We start from the raw sequence: 15,682 nt of genomic DNA, 5'->3' as shown, positions 1-15,682 counted from the left end.
TCCATAGGAAGCAAAAAACAATTGCAGACTTGCTCTTCTGCCTTCCTGGAGACTGTAGGCTAGACTACACCCAGATAACAATAAATAAATAAATGCCTATGATGAGGTGACAGCTAGTCTCTACGGCAGAAATGCATAATCAGTGTTGGAAAGTTCAAGTGTGGGTATTCCAAGAACAGGATTAAAGTCTGTTTTCAGTTAGGAACCTCATATAAAAGTGTGCTCCATCTGTGTTTACTACATGCAGCTGCACCTCTCTCCAAGGGCGTAATGAACTTTTTCTTCTTTGTGAACACTGACTTACACTCAAATGTAACAACCTTAAGTAATTATCACTAGGAAAATACTTGTGTGAGACAACACAGACCAATACATGTGTGCTCTTCCCCCATTTATTGAAAGGTACTGCATACTTCATATTCATGCGCCCAGCTATTTAATCAGATTCCAGAAAATAAATCTAAACTGTGAAATGAGAAACTGCTAAGAGAAAAAAAAATAGAAGTAACTTTTTCCAACTATTCTGATCATATCTCATTATGTTCATGTATTAAAATTTAGGCAATAGTCTAAATATACTTGAATTTCACATTTAATGAGATCAGTTCAATTTGGCACTTAACAATCACTATAAAAATTTTCATTTTGATTTAGTTCAGTTACAAGCAATATAGTTTTCAAACTGACCTCATTACTGGTGGAATACATTTACACAAATATATAATGTACCAGCAAAATCGGTCAACTCTGAACATGAAAAGTTCTTCACATGCTATTACTTTGCTGTTGTTCATTTTCTGTTCACTCCCACAAAATTACTCATATTGGCACCAATTTCTCCTATCTAACAGAGAAGTAGTGTTATTTAAAAATAAGTAAGTTCCAGGTAGATGTTATAATAGCATTAAGTACATTTTATGAATTTTACTTATAGAATCACCTCAAAATTTTCTCTACTAAGAGTTGTTACAATAAATGTCAGTCAGATTCAGTTTTTCCTTTGAATTTTAAAGAGAATTAACCAGAGGAGAATTACAACTCTATGAAAATCTACATTCTATAAAATGGAGACTCACCTGCAAAAAATCCTCAATTCAAAATCCTAAAATGTGTATTTTTTTCAAGTGGTTAAATAACTAAGACTAGTTTATTATATAATAATGAAATAATTTTAATTAAATAGCATACCATTCATATACAGTTCATAATCATCCATATTTTTATTAAATATTGTTTCCATCAATAGTGATTTAACCAAATTAATGTCTGCAGAGTATACATAGCCTTTCCCCCTAGATGATCTAATATCTTTATTAAAACTTAAAAATAGGAATTCTGATATAATTAATCCTACCCTAATATCTAAATAATGTTTTATTTTTATAATTAACAATGTTAGAATAAGTTCCCTTCCTAAGTTCAAGTTCTAATCAAACAACACCAGCTCCAAACTAGAACCTGAAAAAGTTGACAGTGAATATATAAACATACTTGTGCTTAGAAATAATAGAAGTGTATGCTTACAATTGATATTGCTGAATGAAAACTCCATTTTTAAAAATTTGCCTTTAAGCATTATATTTTGCTACATTCTCCTTCAATGATTTTATGGATCATTTTTCAGACAATATGAAAGAGTTGACTTCTACTTATCATTTAACTTCAAAAACTTGCCATATAATGTAGGCTTCATTGTCATAAATTTTGGCTATGGGGGAAAAAAAATCATGGCTCACCCTTCCATTTCCTCTGCTAACACAACAGAAGCAATTATCCAATCTCAAAAAGTATCCTTGCTTTGACTTAAGCCATTAGTCTCATTAGCCTTAGGGAGCTCAGGGGTAAATTGGCTACTCCTCACCCACTTAGGGATTCTGGCAGCTCTCAGCTCTTCACAGGGGTTGTTGTTTTGTTTATGCCCAGGACTATATGTTCCAGTCCACTTAATCTTTTGGCTTGTTACTTTGTACTCCAACTCATAACCACAAGTTCTGATTTCCTCCTCACATGGTTCCCTCAGCGCTGCAGTCTTTATATTATAGAAAGGCCTGGGTTCACCTTCTGGCTTCTACACCTCTGTATATTTTCCTGCATAGCACATAACCTTGAAAACACTATCTGGTTTCTTTCTAAATGAGCAACTCTCATATGGCACTTTTAAAAATATCTTAAAACTTTAATATCTCTTGGTAAGCCATGTACCTATCAGGTTTCTGATGGTTCCTGTTCTCTTAGAAGAAAGATCCTTTGGTTTCTTCAGCTTAGAACTACTCCCATTAACCGTACTTATTATTTATGCATAATCAGAAACTGATATCTGTGTCACATTTTTCCCACTTTGGCCATCATAACACTCTTACCAGTCTTTTCATCTACTGGTATATTTGACATCTAAAATAAAAGCTGCCCTAAGGAATAGCAGAGAGGTCCAGGCAGCCTAGCAGTTCTTACTTTACCCCAAACCTGTGGATCCACAGCCCACTTGAAACAGAGGTAAATTATACACTTGTAAGTCATGGGAACAAGGTTCAAAACTGAAACACATATTATAGGGCAGTGACCCTCTATCCTAGCTGCATAATAGAATTACCTGGAGAGTCTTTGAAAAATAGCAATACTGGTTTTTCATGCCAGACTCATTGTATCCAAAACTCTGGAGGGAGGCCCACACTTTGGTATTTTCTAAAGGCTTACAGTTGTCCGATTTAGCAAATGAAAACATAGGTGCCCAGTTAAATTTAAATTTCAGATAAAAAACAAATACTTTTTTTAGTATAAGTATGACCCATACAATATTCTTATACTAGAAAAAATCATTATTTATCTGAAATTCTATTTTAACTTGTACCTTGTGTATTTTCTCTGGCAACCTATGTGACTGTGATGAGCAGTCAAGAGTTGGGAACAATTGTCCTCGGGTTAGCTTTCTAGGGTGCTATCCCTCTAATTTGCCATGTTTGTCTTGGTGGAAAGTGAATTCTGTTGCCCCATTCAAGACTCATCTTTCAGATTTGGTTAACTATGGTTTAATTTACCACACTTTAGTAGTATGTGTTGCAGACATGCTAGGATTTGACAACAGAGAAATAAACAAGATACTGTCCCTGTCCTCAAAAGACCATTCCAGAGGTGAGATCAAACCTTCCATACTTGAACCTATATTTGATTAAAATAAGAAATAATTTTTTAAAAATATTTACCTAAATAGTAATTGTGTTGACATTTCTGTTTATAAGAAAAGTCCATTTGGACAAGACTTACAGGAAAACGATTCTTTAGAGTTATCACAAGTACATTCTTAAAAACGAACTTTTAAACACTGGTTTAAAGTTTCCCTCATCTATAGGTTTTCTGGCACTGATAGCCAATTCCAGTGTTAAATGATGCCTTCCTTCTCCAGGCTGCTTTCAGCTTTGGTGCTGTTACAAGCTCTCAAGCCATGCAGTTCCTTAGAAGATTTGAAGCACATTTTTTAGTATTTTTTAAAATTGGTGTTTAAAATGTTGAACAGGATGAGATCAAGAGACAAAGAGCCAAGTATTTTGTAATAGCATCACAGCTGGTATCTTACAGCATGACAAATAATTTGTTACTGACAATGTCCAAGGTATGGAAATCTGCAAGCCTTTTATTTTCCAAATCAGAGTGGTAAATTTATTCTCATATCTTGCACTAACTCATCTCCAGGTGTGTGTTCTTGAGTGGGACAGATAGGCTGGACTTGCGGCCAGTCTGCTGGACTATGCGTAACTGCACACAAGCATGTACATGGGTCTAAGACAGGACCCGTCACCCTCCATGTGAGCCACAGCAGAGAACATGCTGAAAGCCACAGGTCTACATTGGTATCGATCTGTTCATTCACACATATGGAGTATTGTTTTGTAATTAACCACAACTTCAGCCAGCTCTTCTGTTACCCAGTTTACATGCCTCTGAATTTCCCACAAGACATGGCAAGAAACTCAATTGCAGAAATTTATCTATATCATGGCATTCCCACACCAGCTAGTAACTCAGGAGAAAAAGGAATAAAACGAGTTTAGCATGACATTTTCTTGATGAATGCAAGTTACAGATTTTCATTAGTGTTTTGATATGTTGGCAAACCCCTACCTTTACCCCCAGATGGTACTATATACCAAACATTCTTAACTACCAGTTACTCCCAAATGTTTCGTTAATTTCTCTTCCATATGTCTCAGTATAGATGAAATAAAATGAGAGGGAAGAGTCTCTTTTTATTTTCAAACTGTGTGTTAGTATGATGCAGGAGGAAAATTTTCTGGTTGTCATGCATGAGATTTTCTGGGGGGGGGGGCGCTCAGCCCCATGGAATGAACATAATTGGGTATGAATAAACTTTAACAGGGTGGTATTCTCTGAGAAGCTATGAGGTGAAAAAATGCATCTGAGACAGGCATTCAACATGTAACATTATCCACTAATTAAAAACAGTTTTTTTTTAATTTTTTTTTCAACGTTTATTTATTTTTGGGACAGAGAGAGACAGAGCATGAACGGGCGAGGGGCAGAGAGAGAGGGAGACACAGAATCGGAAACAGGCTCCAGGGTCCGAGCCATCAGCCCAGAGCCTGACGCGGGGCTCGAACTCACGGACCGCGAGATCGTGACCTGGCTGAAGTCGGACGCTTAACCGACTGCGCCACCCAGGCGCCCCTTAAAAACAGTTTTTAAGTAATGCTTAACGTTGAGTATCTTTGGTTTAAAAAAAATAAGCAAATTTTAAGGTATTTAATTTTAAAGTAGGCTCTGAGGATTTTGTTACACAGAGCAAGATACTAACATACTTGTTTCTCACACTAATGCTCTTCTGTCCAATCACAGTATCCTTGACAAAAGGTACTTCTGTACCAATATAATTAATAAAAACAAAGATTATATATTATGAATGGGAACATGTATCAGAATACACATCAGAATTGGCCAGTATGAACTAAGTTTTTCTCATCTTTTTTTTAAATTTCTTTCAAATGTTTGTTTATTTTTGAGAGAGAGACAGAGTGAGTGGGCGAGGGGCAGAGAAAGAGGGAGACACAGAGTCCAAGGTAGGCTCTAGGCTCTGAGCCATTAGCAGAGGGCCCAATACAGGGCTCAAACTCACAACCCGCGAGATCATGACCTGAGCTGAAGTCAGATGCTTAACCAACTGAGCCACCCAGGCGCACCATATCTTTTCTTTTAAAGCAGAAGAGGGACTGCTGTTAACTGATTTATTTAAAGAAACCATCACCATATTCTCATCTAATACTCACCGTAATCTAAAACCATCAAGCACTGATATTACTCTCACTGTAACAACAGCTTCATCATGTTCTGGGGCTCATATTCATCAGAGGCCACCTGAGCTGATGGATGACCTCTGTGGAGAGAAGTCTTAAGTCTCAGCTGGTCCCCTTTTGTCCATCAATGGTGTTCACCTGCTGTGTTCATAAGTATCCATGTGCTCTCTCTGACACGTAGGTCTCATTGGTCTCAAGTTGGCAAATTCCAGAAGAGGGACCATTTATGCGTAGGCTTGCATATTTGCAAATAGCCTGATGAGCTCCGCCCAGACCTGTGTGTCTACTTCAGGCCATTTAAAATCCAGTAGGAAGCCACCAGTTAGTCAAAGCATATCATCAGTGATATAAAATTTCAAGTGATCTCTGACTTGAGCTAAGCAGAACAACAACAAAAACCTAGAATATTCATTAGTCTAGGATATTCATATTTTGAGAAGTTGATTTTAATGATCACGAAAATCATAAGCAATGCTTTCAAACTTAATTTAAGCAGAATTAACCAAACCTGATTTCTAAGGGTTTCGAGGAGTACTAAGTGGTACCCTGAGGTGAAGAAGGCCCCACTGAGGTATGAAGACAAGCATACTCCCTTAGCACCAAGGGAGATTTCTACTCCCTTAACACCAAGACTTTATGGCAAAAGGGCCGGATATAAGCTACTCTGCCACTGCTCAACAGAGTACCTTGCTTCAAGTCATAAACAGTCCTGAAGAAAGCAAGCTATTCAAACCATGAAATTTTAACTCCTAGATGAGGTCATCTCCATCAAAATCGATTATTGATCTATAGCCAGGATGCTGGGTTCTAGTCCCATTTCTGCTCACCAACTGTGTGCCCTGAGGAAGGCATTTAATATCTCAAAGACCATGTTTCTCTCTGCCAAATGGGCTTACTTTCTACTTTCTAGTTCCAAAGATTACTGTGAGACTAAGATACAGTGACAAATGTGTAAGTGTTTTTGGAAAAAGAAAAGCAACAAAAACACTAACTCAATTTAGTCTTCCTCAAACAAGCATTTTCAAGTGTCTGCACAAACTGTGTTTGCTCTGAATCCTCTCTCTACTGCCAAAGGGGAAGTTTCTGTGTGTCTCTACATCTAGTCTGTCACCACTGCTGAAATAGAAGGAGTGTCCATGCATGACCCTGACACTTGGAAGAACACTCTTCCTTTTACATAAGAGTTCGTACAAAGCTGCCACTGGCATTATGTTAGAGAGGGGGAGTTCCCCACCCCAAGAGTCAGGACAAGCTTTAACTGTCAGGAATCCCCTGGGGAGGTCACCAAGGACCAGCACAGCCAGGTGGTGCAGGGTTTCCCAGCCAGTACCTTTTAAAGGTCGTATTCCATATTTAGGCCCAAGGATAGGCTGGCAAATGTGCCCTGAGCTACAACTCAATAGAGAACTTTGTGTGTCTTCAAAAGAAAAATAAGTCACTGCCACTCCCATCTGAACCTAGAATAAAGAATGATTTTTTTTTCGAGTGAAAAGTAATAAAAGCTAAAACCACCATGAGATACCACTCATCAGGATGGCTACTATCAAAAACAAAAATGGACAAACAAAAACCAGTGTTGGTGAGAATGTGGAGAAATTGGAACCTTTGGGCCCTGTTGGTAGAAATGTAAAATGGTGCAGCTGTTGTGGAAAATGGTGTAGCAGTTTCTCAAAAAATAAACATAGAATTACCATATGATCCAGCAATTCCATTTCTGGGTATATACCAAAATAATTAAAAGCAAAGACTCAAAGAGATATTTGTATATTCATGTTCTCAGCAGCATTATTCACAATAGCCAAAAGGTGGAAGCAATTCAAGGATCCATTTACAGATGAATAGATAAACAAAGCATGGTCTATACAGACAATGGGAATATTGTTCAGCCTTAAAAAGGAAGGAAATTCTGACAGAGGCTACAACATGGATGAACCTTGAAAACTTGCTCAGTGAAATGAGCCCATCACAAAAGGACAAATAGTGTATGGTTCCACATATACAAGGTACCTAGAAGAGTCAGATTCATAGAAACAGAAAATAGAAGGGTGGTTAGTGGGAGCTGGAGGATGGGGAAATGGGGAGTTAGTGTTTCATGGGTTCAAAAGTTTCAGTTTTGCAAGATGAAAAAGTTCTGGAGGGGCGCCTGGGTGACTCAGTCGGTTAAGCGTCCGACTTCAGCTCAGGTCATGATCTCACGGTTCATGAGTTCAAGCCCCGTGTCAGGCTCTGTGCTGACAGTTCGGAGCCTGGGGCCTGCTTCAGATTCTGTGTCTCCCTCTCTCTCTGGTCCTCCCCCAGTCATGCTCTGTCTCTCCTTCAAAAATAAATAAAAACATTAAAAAAAATTTTTTTTAAGTTCTGGAGATGGATGGTGGTGATAGTGGCACAACAATGTAAATGTACTTAAAAGCCACAGAGCTGTACCCTTGAAAATGGTTAAGGTAGTATATTTTATATTTTACCATTATTTTTTTAAATCACAAAAGCTAATGTATGTTCTGCTGTTTGGGAATTTTCTGAAAAAAAGTAGGCTAACCAGACAATTGTGGACAGAGAAAAGGGCTATTAAGGCTGTAAAGGCATGTTAAGGTGTCCTGGCTCCATTAGAGGTCTGAGCCCAGGAGAGTTTATCTGCTCAAGGAAAAGGAGTATATCCCTACTGGGCATCTGTCAAAGCTTTCTGCTGAGCTAGTCCTGCGTCAAGCTCCCAGTCTATAGTTAAGGATCAAGATCACAAATACATTGTTCTTCTCTGGTTCACCTTTGCAGAAATTCATGTTCTCTTTCCATTTCTGCAAGAGGTACATGTTTGCACCGTATGGAAAATGAAGGTGTTTTCCCTGCCAGAGAAGGAGATGTTTGCACAGTAGAAGAACTCAGAGCATGTGTGAAACTAAAGTTCCTTGGCAAATCCAAGATTTATGGAAACTTTTCTCTACTAGCCAGGAGCCCATGGTTTGTAATGCACACCCACTGCCCAGGCTCCCATGACTGACTCCTGCTGCCATGAATTTTAGAGACTTCACACTCTGCTCAAAGGTCTCAGTTCCCCAGCTCCATTTCTAAACAAAGAAACAAACAAAAACCCCTCCAGTAAATGCTTCTTTGTAAATGCAGAATAACAGAAATGAAAGGGTTCTAAGTAAGCACTGTTGATAAGTGGATTGCTTAAGCTAGATAATTATCTTTTTCCATATTTCTTTTCTTCTTTCCCAAAGGATTTGAGGTCATTACCACATAGTTAGAACATTTTAACAGTTGGATTTGGTGTTATGGTCAATAATTTTAAATGACAACAGATTTTTTTTTTTATTTTTTATTTATTATTTTTGAGAGAGTAAGCGGGGAAGGGGCGAAGGGACTTTGGGGAAGAGAGGATCTGAAGCGGCTTCTGTGCTGACAGCAGACTGCCCAATGAGGGGCTCAAATTCATGAACTATGAGATCTTGATCTGGGCCAAAGCCAGATGCTCAACCCACTGAGCCACCCAGGTGCCCCAAATGACAACAGTTTTTATGGAAACTAAGTCTGTGGATGCCTTTTCAAGGCATCATAATCAAAATATCATGAATCACCTCTTCTTTGGTTTTTCTTTTTTTTTTTTTTTAAGTTGAAAATAGACTTGTACATACTAGCAAGGATGTGTTTAAGCATGATCCTTTTTGGATAAATCTTTAAAGCATTTGCATATGTGCTGAAATGTGCATAAAAACTTCTAGAAGAAAGCACAAGAAATGACTAACAGTGTTAACTGCATAGACAGAAACATGAATTGGGCCCACAGAGTAATCTCTGTCCATTTTAGAGTTTTCTGTACAGTTTGAATTTGTTATCCCAAGCTAGCATGTGTACACATATATATTCATTCATTCAAGATAAAATGTTAGGTATGCTCAGAGGAATAAGACAGAGCCCCTGACAGAAAATTCTTTATAACCTAGTAAGGGACACTGATAATAAGTGCATTATTAAATAATTATCATGTATGTGCTATAATTGTTTAAGAGCCTGGGCTCAGGGGTGCCTGAGTGGCTCAGTTGGTTAAGCAATCGACTTCGGCTCAAGTCAAGATCTCACCGTCTGTGAGTTCAAGCCCCGCATCCGGCTCTGTGCTGACAGCTTGGAGCCTGGAGCCTGCTTTGGATTCTGTGTCTCCCTCTCTCTCTCCCCTCCCCCGTCCATGCTCTGTCTCTCTCTGTCTCAAAAATAAAATAAAACATTTAAAAAAATTTAAAAAAAAGAACCTGGGTTCAAATTCTGACTTGGCCATTTTCTAGCTATGTGATTTTGGGTAAACTACTTAATCTTTCTGTGCCTCAGTTTTCATCTGGAATAGGATAATAATAGTTGCTACTTCATCAAGTTTTTATGAGCATTAAATGAATGAGCATATGTAAAGCACTTAGGACAGTGCTGGGCTTATGGTAAGCTCTCAATAAACCCCTAATATTATTATGGGAAAGATGCAAGATAGGCAATACACCAACCAGCACAGTGAAAAGAGGAACTTCTTCTGACTGGGTCCTGGGTACCAAGATTTTGAGGTGAAGATGCTGCCTAAGTGAGGCCCTAAAAGATAAATAGGTTTTTGCCAGGGGAATAGGAGGAAAAGAACATTTTGGGGAAAGAGAACAGTGTGAGAAAGGGCAGGGAGGTGTGGCTGCCTGGACAGCAGCCCAAAATAGGCAATTTGAACTCCTGAACTTTCCTTCCAGGAGTGTCTCAAGGAAATGAAAAAGAAAGGGCAACTTTGTTCGTTTTTAAAGTCCAGTACGTAATATGTGTAAAGTCTGACCCTTCATATGGCATTTCAGACTCACTTGTTAAATTGCTTTTTTATAGTCTTCTTGGTAGAAGTTCACACCTGATCAAACATCTGTAAATTAACTAGTATAAAAAATGAAAATCGTGAAATATAAAGCAGATACCTATGCAGACCTCCAGAGCACAGATACGCAGGATAGAGCGGGCCTCACACCTCTGCAATCCAATTTACACCTGCTTCTGGGGTCGAGTCATTTGAGACACACTGTTTGGTATTGGGAAACAGACCCCTGACAGGTCCACCTCAGCACCCACTAAGTGGTATTCAAGGCAGAGGTCCAGCACATCACACTCCCCCAGTTGTCCCCAACTCTGAGTTTGGACCATGACCTTGCACTCCTCAACTCAAAGTCACATTGACTGGGCACCTACGTGTGCAAGACTCTGTACTAAGGGGTTTCTTAATATCTCAGTCAATCCTCACAAGGAGCCTCTGGGAAAACATTTCTGATTTCCTTCTTGGAGGGGAAAACTGAGCTTCTGAGAAGTTAAGCAATTTTCCCCAGTTCCTGGCCAATAGTTAGGATTTGTATCCATGTCTTCTTAATCTACATTCAGTGCTCTTTTCGCTATCTGCTGCCACCTCAGAGAAATGCCCTAAGCTCAGCATGCCAAGATGTCATAGAATTAAAGAGAGTTAGAGATGGAAGAAATCCTGGACATCTAGCCCACACACTGAGAACTCCCTTGCTGCCCATGATTCCAGATGCACTCTCAGCATTGTCTACAGCCTGTGTCATAGATTGCCCAGGCAACATCCCTCTCCCATCTTCTAACAGAGACTTGTGCTCTTAGATAATGTGCTGCATTCTTCAACCTCCTTTGGGGTAGCCACTGAGATATAAGCATAAAAGAATAAAAATCTTGCAAGAAATTTTTTTGCCATTCCATTGTCCTCCTTTCCTCAAGCTTCAAGAAAAGCAGATATCATGTCAGGAGCTCCAGCAACCACTTTGGGACCATGAAGGAAAGGCCAGAGAATTTCAGAGATCTTGGCTATAAACCAACACATATGGGCTTCTTTATCATGAAGGTCTAAATCTTTATGTGTTTAATCCACCATAGCTAGAGCTGTGTTTCTAAAAACTACATAAAATTCCTAAGTGATATAGTGGCTAAAAATTAGCATGAACTGAATGCGTGACTATTGTTCAAATGTTTGTTTATACTGGTGTGGTTGGTAAAATTCAGACTTACTTGAAAGAATCGCTGAATAAAAATAGCTTTCAGTCATGTATTTTCTCAACAGGAAATAACAGAAGTATAGTTGCTATTATGAGTCTGTGAACTTTTTTCTTTTACATTAATAAGGTTGGAAGTCACTAATCTCATTAGGCCTTAAAGTGACTTTGTAAAGCTACTTGGCATTCTCTTTGCACCATTCCACCAGCATCACTTTGGATTGGTATTGCAGACAGATCTTACTAGTAAGGAGTGAGCAAAAGTGGGAAGTTAATTTTGAGCAAAAGTCTTGGGGCCTCTTAGGGAAAGCCAGAACTCCTCACAAAGAAGACTCTTCAAAGGGCAGGAAGTGCAGCTAAATCTTGGGTTATATCCTAGAGTCACACCCATCCACAAGGGAGAAAACACTCTAGTCAATTTTGTTCATAAAAATCAGCACATTGAATGTTCATCATTGAAGAATGAAAGAAGGGAGGGAGGGAGGAAGCAAAGAAAGGAGGAAAGGGGGAAAGGAGAGAGGGTGGAAGGAAGGAAGAAAAGAAAGAATAGAGGGAGAAAAGAAAAGACCAATGGGTAGTATTAAAAAGAAATAAAAGAATACTCTGTGAACTGGAAGACTGAGGCACAATTTCCCCATCTTTTATAATAGTCCCTGAGAGTATGAAAAGAAGGCCACCTTTCACAGGTAAAATTGTGAATTTGAAAGCAATTAAATATAGTAATTTTTCCCACCTAGCTACAGAATTGAATGTGCCAAATAATTAAGTATTAATTGACTGTGAAAATGCATGGCATTTTATAGCCCTTAAATTTCTTGCCTGTGTTTAGTGATTTATTAATTATAAATGACATGTTATATTTCACAGTTTGTCTTTCTGTTATTTTCATTAGAGTAAGTTCTTAACAATTCCAGGTTCAGGTACCTGGGAAGTCTATTAAAAAAAAGTATGAAACTTGTTTAAAAAGAAGTGCAAATTTAATCCAGTTCTTTTAATTCAGTAATACAAATTAATAGCTAATAAAGTATGGTTCAAGTACATGCATATCAGATTCACATCAACAAGCAGCATTTGTAATCAGAAGAACTAGTTTGTCTTTCCACATGTAAGTTCTAATAATATCTTTGAATATTTTCTCTCTTACCTAGGTTGCTAATCTACAATCTTGTTTACACTAATTTTTTAAATCAAATCCTCTCTCTGCCAAGTAGAACAAAAGTAAACTTTAACCAAGTCCATTATCACCAATTATTGGTTAGCAAAGTTTGACTACATGAGGTTTTACTGTGTAACTGACTATATGACAGTGCTGTCATATTTAATGAAAATTTGGGTTATTTTTGAACTAGTAACCCCTTATTAGAATAAGAAGTGAAATCACTGCTAATATACCTGAAAATATATCAATAGGACCTTTCCAGTTCAAAACTCACCTTTTCAACATACTCTTTCCTAAACTCCACACTCTGCTCCTTCCTTAAACTCCATTAAAATAACAGTAAAGGGATTTGTGAAATGACAAATACACAAACACACAGTAAAAAAAAAAAAAAAAAAGAAAGATAACACTGATAGAATTTTGGAAGCTGGAGGCATAAGCAGGAGAGCTGAATCTTAAGACAAAAGAGGAAAACATTGAGAAGTATCTTAAATTGTCCCACAAAATCCCATAACATCACCTGGAATGCTTCACATATATTGATCTCTAAGTCCTATTCCCAAAGATTATGGTGTAATTGGTCTGGCATGTGGCCTAGATTTTGGAAGTTTTTCAGATTTCCTAGGTGATTCTAATATGCAGACAAGTTTTGGGATCCCTGCCCTAACATGAAAAACAGATTTAAAACTAATGAAACAAAGCAATTAGAGGAAACAGAGATTATGCAGAGAAAAAAATTTCCTAAAAAACTCACCAATATCCTCAGAGAAATAACAGAATGTATAAAATCTATGTAACAAGAACAGGATTCATAAAAAAGAAACACTCAGAATCAAAAAGAGTTCTTGGAAATTAATACCATACAGGAGACAAGAAAATTTTTAAAAAGTTTCCACAATAAGGAAGTAATGTTGAAAGCAGAGCAGCCAGATATATAAAATAAAAATGAAAGGAAAAGATAAGGAATTTAGAAGCCTAGACTAGGAGATCCAACATTCAAATAATAGGATCTCCAGAACAAGAACAAAGAAACATGAAATTGTCCAAGAAAGTTTCCAAGATTGAAAGATGTAAGAGTCCAGCAAATATCCTGCACAGTGGATGAATAACATGTACAAGGTCTATCATTATGAAATTTCTGAATATCAGGGACAAATAGAGAGTCTCACAGATGCTAGAGAGAAAAATATATGCCTCATACAAAATATCAGAATTCTGAACTTACTTGGGCATTTCCATAGAAATATGAAAGCTAGAAGACAAACTACAATGCCTTCCAAATCCTGAAAAGAAATTATTTCTAATCTAGAATTATATGCCAGATAAACTATTATCCAAGTGCTTATGTAAAATAAGGCATTTTCAAACATGCAAGATCTCAAAAATATTACATCCTTCCATCACTTCTCAGGAAACTACTAGAAGATGTGTTCTATCTAAACAAAGTCATAAAACAAGAAAGAAAAACAAAGCATAACTACCAGATGATACCCAATATAAGAGACAGGATCTCTCTACACTGATGGGGAGTAGAAATCCTAGGATATCAACTGTTCTTCAGGTTTAGAGGGCAACCAGTGTAGAATGGATTAAAGTTCAGATTGATCAGAAGTCTCTGGGAGAAATTCCTTTAAGAAGATAAAATTGATAGGATAACTAATATATATGAAGATTTGTAGAAAAGGTTTAGAAAGTTAAGTTTGGTTTTGATACATAATACATTTTTTTAAATAAGCAAATTTTTAAATCAAGGCAACCAATAACTCCAGGAAAAAGAAAAGGCTGAGCAAGAAATGAAAATACACAATGAAGCTCTACATTTCTCTGTCATGAATAGAATTTTCAAAATCACAATAATTGAAACACTGAAATTTTATTTAACCAAAAATTATAATTATATTGGGAGAAAAGGTGTGTGTGTGTGTGTGTGTGTGTGTGTGTGTTGTGTGTGTGTGTTGGAAGTGGGAGACGAAAGAGACTTAATCCTTGTCTTTCTACAGCATTCAATGAAAGAAGTCTAACTATGAAATGAAAAAATAACATATACATGTTATTTAGACATATGAAAGTAAGTAACAAAAGAATCAACTAAAACAAATGAAAATGCTTACCTCTGATGAGGAGGAAATGGGGACAATAATGGTAAGGACTGCTGTTTCTCACCAAAAACATTATATAACTTTATGACTTATGGGAATGTATAATAAATATTTTAAAATATATGAAAAATATGAAGATTTCATGTAAAAATATTCTATGTATCTTATATATAAAACATTTTAACTCTGAGTGAGCCACCCCAGTTTTAGCATGACAACTTGACACCCTGTTATATAACCTTAATAATTCACTTTTACATTTAATAATTCACATTTTTTTCAATGATATACCAACTCCTATTTTTACTTCTCTAATCAAAAAAATAAAAGTTATGTGATATCTGATAATTCTTAAGATGACAAAGTAAAGTTTTAAATGTAAGCTTTCTCATCTCTGTGGAGCATCAAAAAGAGCATATATTAAAGCTTGAAGTGAATTTGCTCAAGCAATTCAGCATTCAAATATTTGGAAGTACAAAAGATGCAAAGATCTCAATAAAATTGGACGACTGCCCTCATCCTGGGCTATCTTGAGGTTTTCTTTCTCACTGGCACTCTACAGTTTGCATTTTTTTTATTTAGAATCAATTTTCCATAGTTCTTCATTCATGGCTTAGTCAAAACACCTCATAAAGTGTGGAATTTTTGCATCCTCAAGAAGAGCTCAAATAGAAGTGGTTGGGCTATGGGTGACTCTGGCTCCAGACATATCTGGCTAGACAGACACCTTTCATTGTTAGCATTCAGGGGAACCTGGCTATTTCTGGGCCTTTCTACACAAAGTTAATTTTGACATTCCTGATATTCTTTACACTGGCTCTCTGCTCATTTTAAAGATGACTTTATCCTACTTTAGTCTCCCTGTAGCCAAGAATGATGCTTCTCCTTCTCACCTAACACCTGTGCTGGTGAGCTAGACACAGAAGGGACCAAACCCCCAGATCCTGATGTTCCTGATCCTAAGGGTCCAGTGGGGGGTTGTTTTCTGTTAGGATTATGTTAAGGAAAAACAACAGAAATCCCAGAAAGTTTGGATTTATAGGAGCTATGAAGGGGTGCTCTGACTTTGAACCAGCTGAGAAGAAACCAAGCAGAAAGACATTTATAGATCCTTAG

General features: G+C 37.3%; 1 protein-coding gene across 4 annotated transcripts in view; it reads right to left on the bottom strand.

The window, feature by feature from the left end:
- The window catches only part of MYLK4 (myosin light chain kinase family member 4), an 87,220-nt gene that overhangs the window by 46,652 nt on the left and 24,886 nt on the right, over nt 1–15,682 (bottom strand). The gene's annotated exons all lie outside the window — the stretch shown is intronic.

The sequence above is a fragment of the Felis catus genome, chromosome B2 (assembly GCF_018350175.1).
Source record: "Felis catus isolate Fca126 chromosome B2, F.catus_Fca126_mat1.0, whole genome shotgun sequence".
Classification (NCBI taxonomy): Eukaryota; Metazoa; Chordata; class Mammalia; order Carnivora; family Felidae; genus Felis; species Felis catus.
This window is presented reverse-complemented; position numbering and strand designations above follow the sequence as displayed.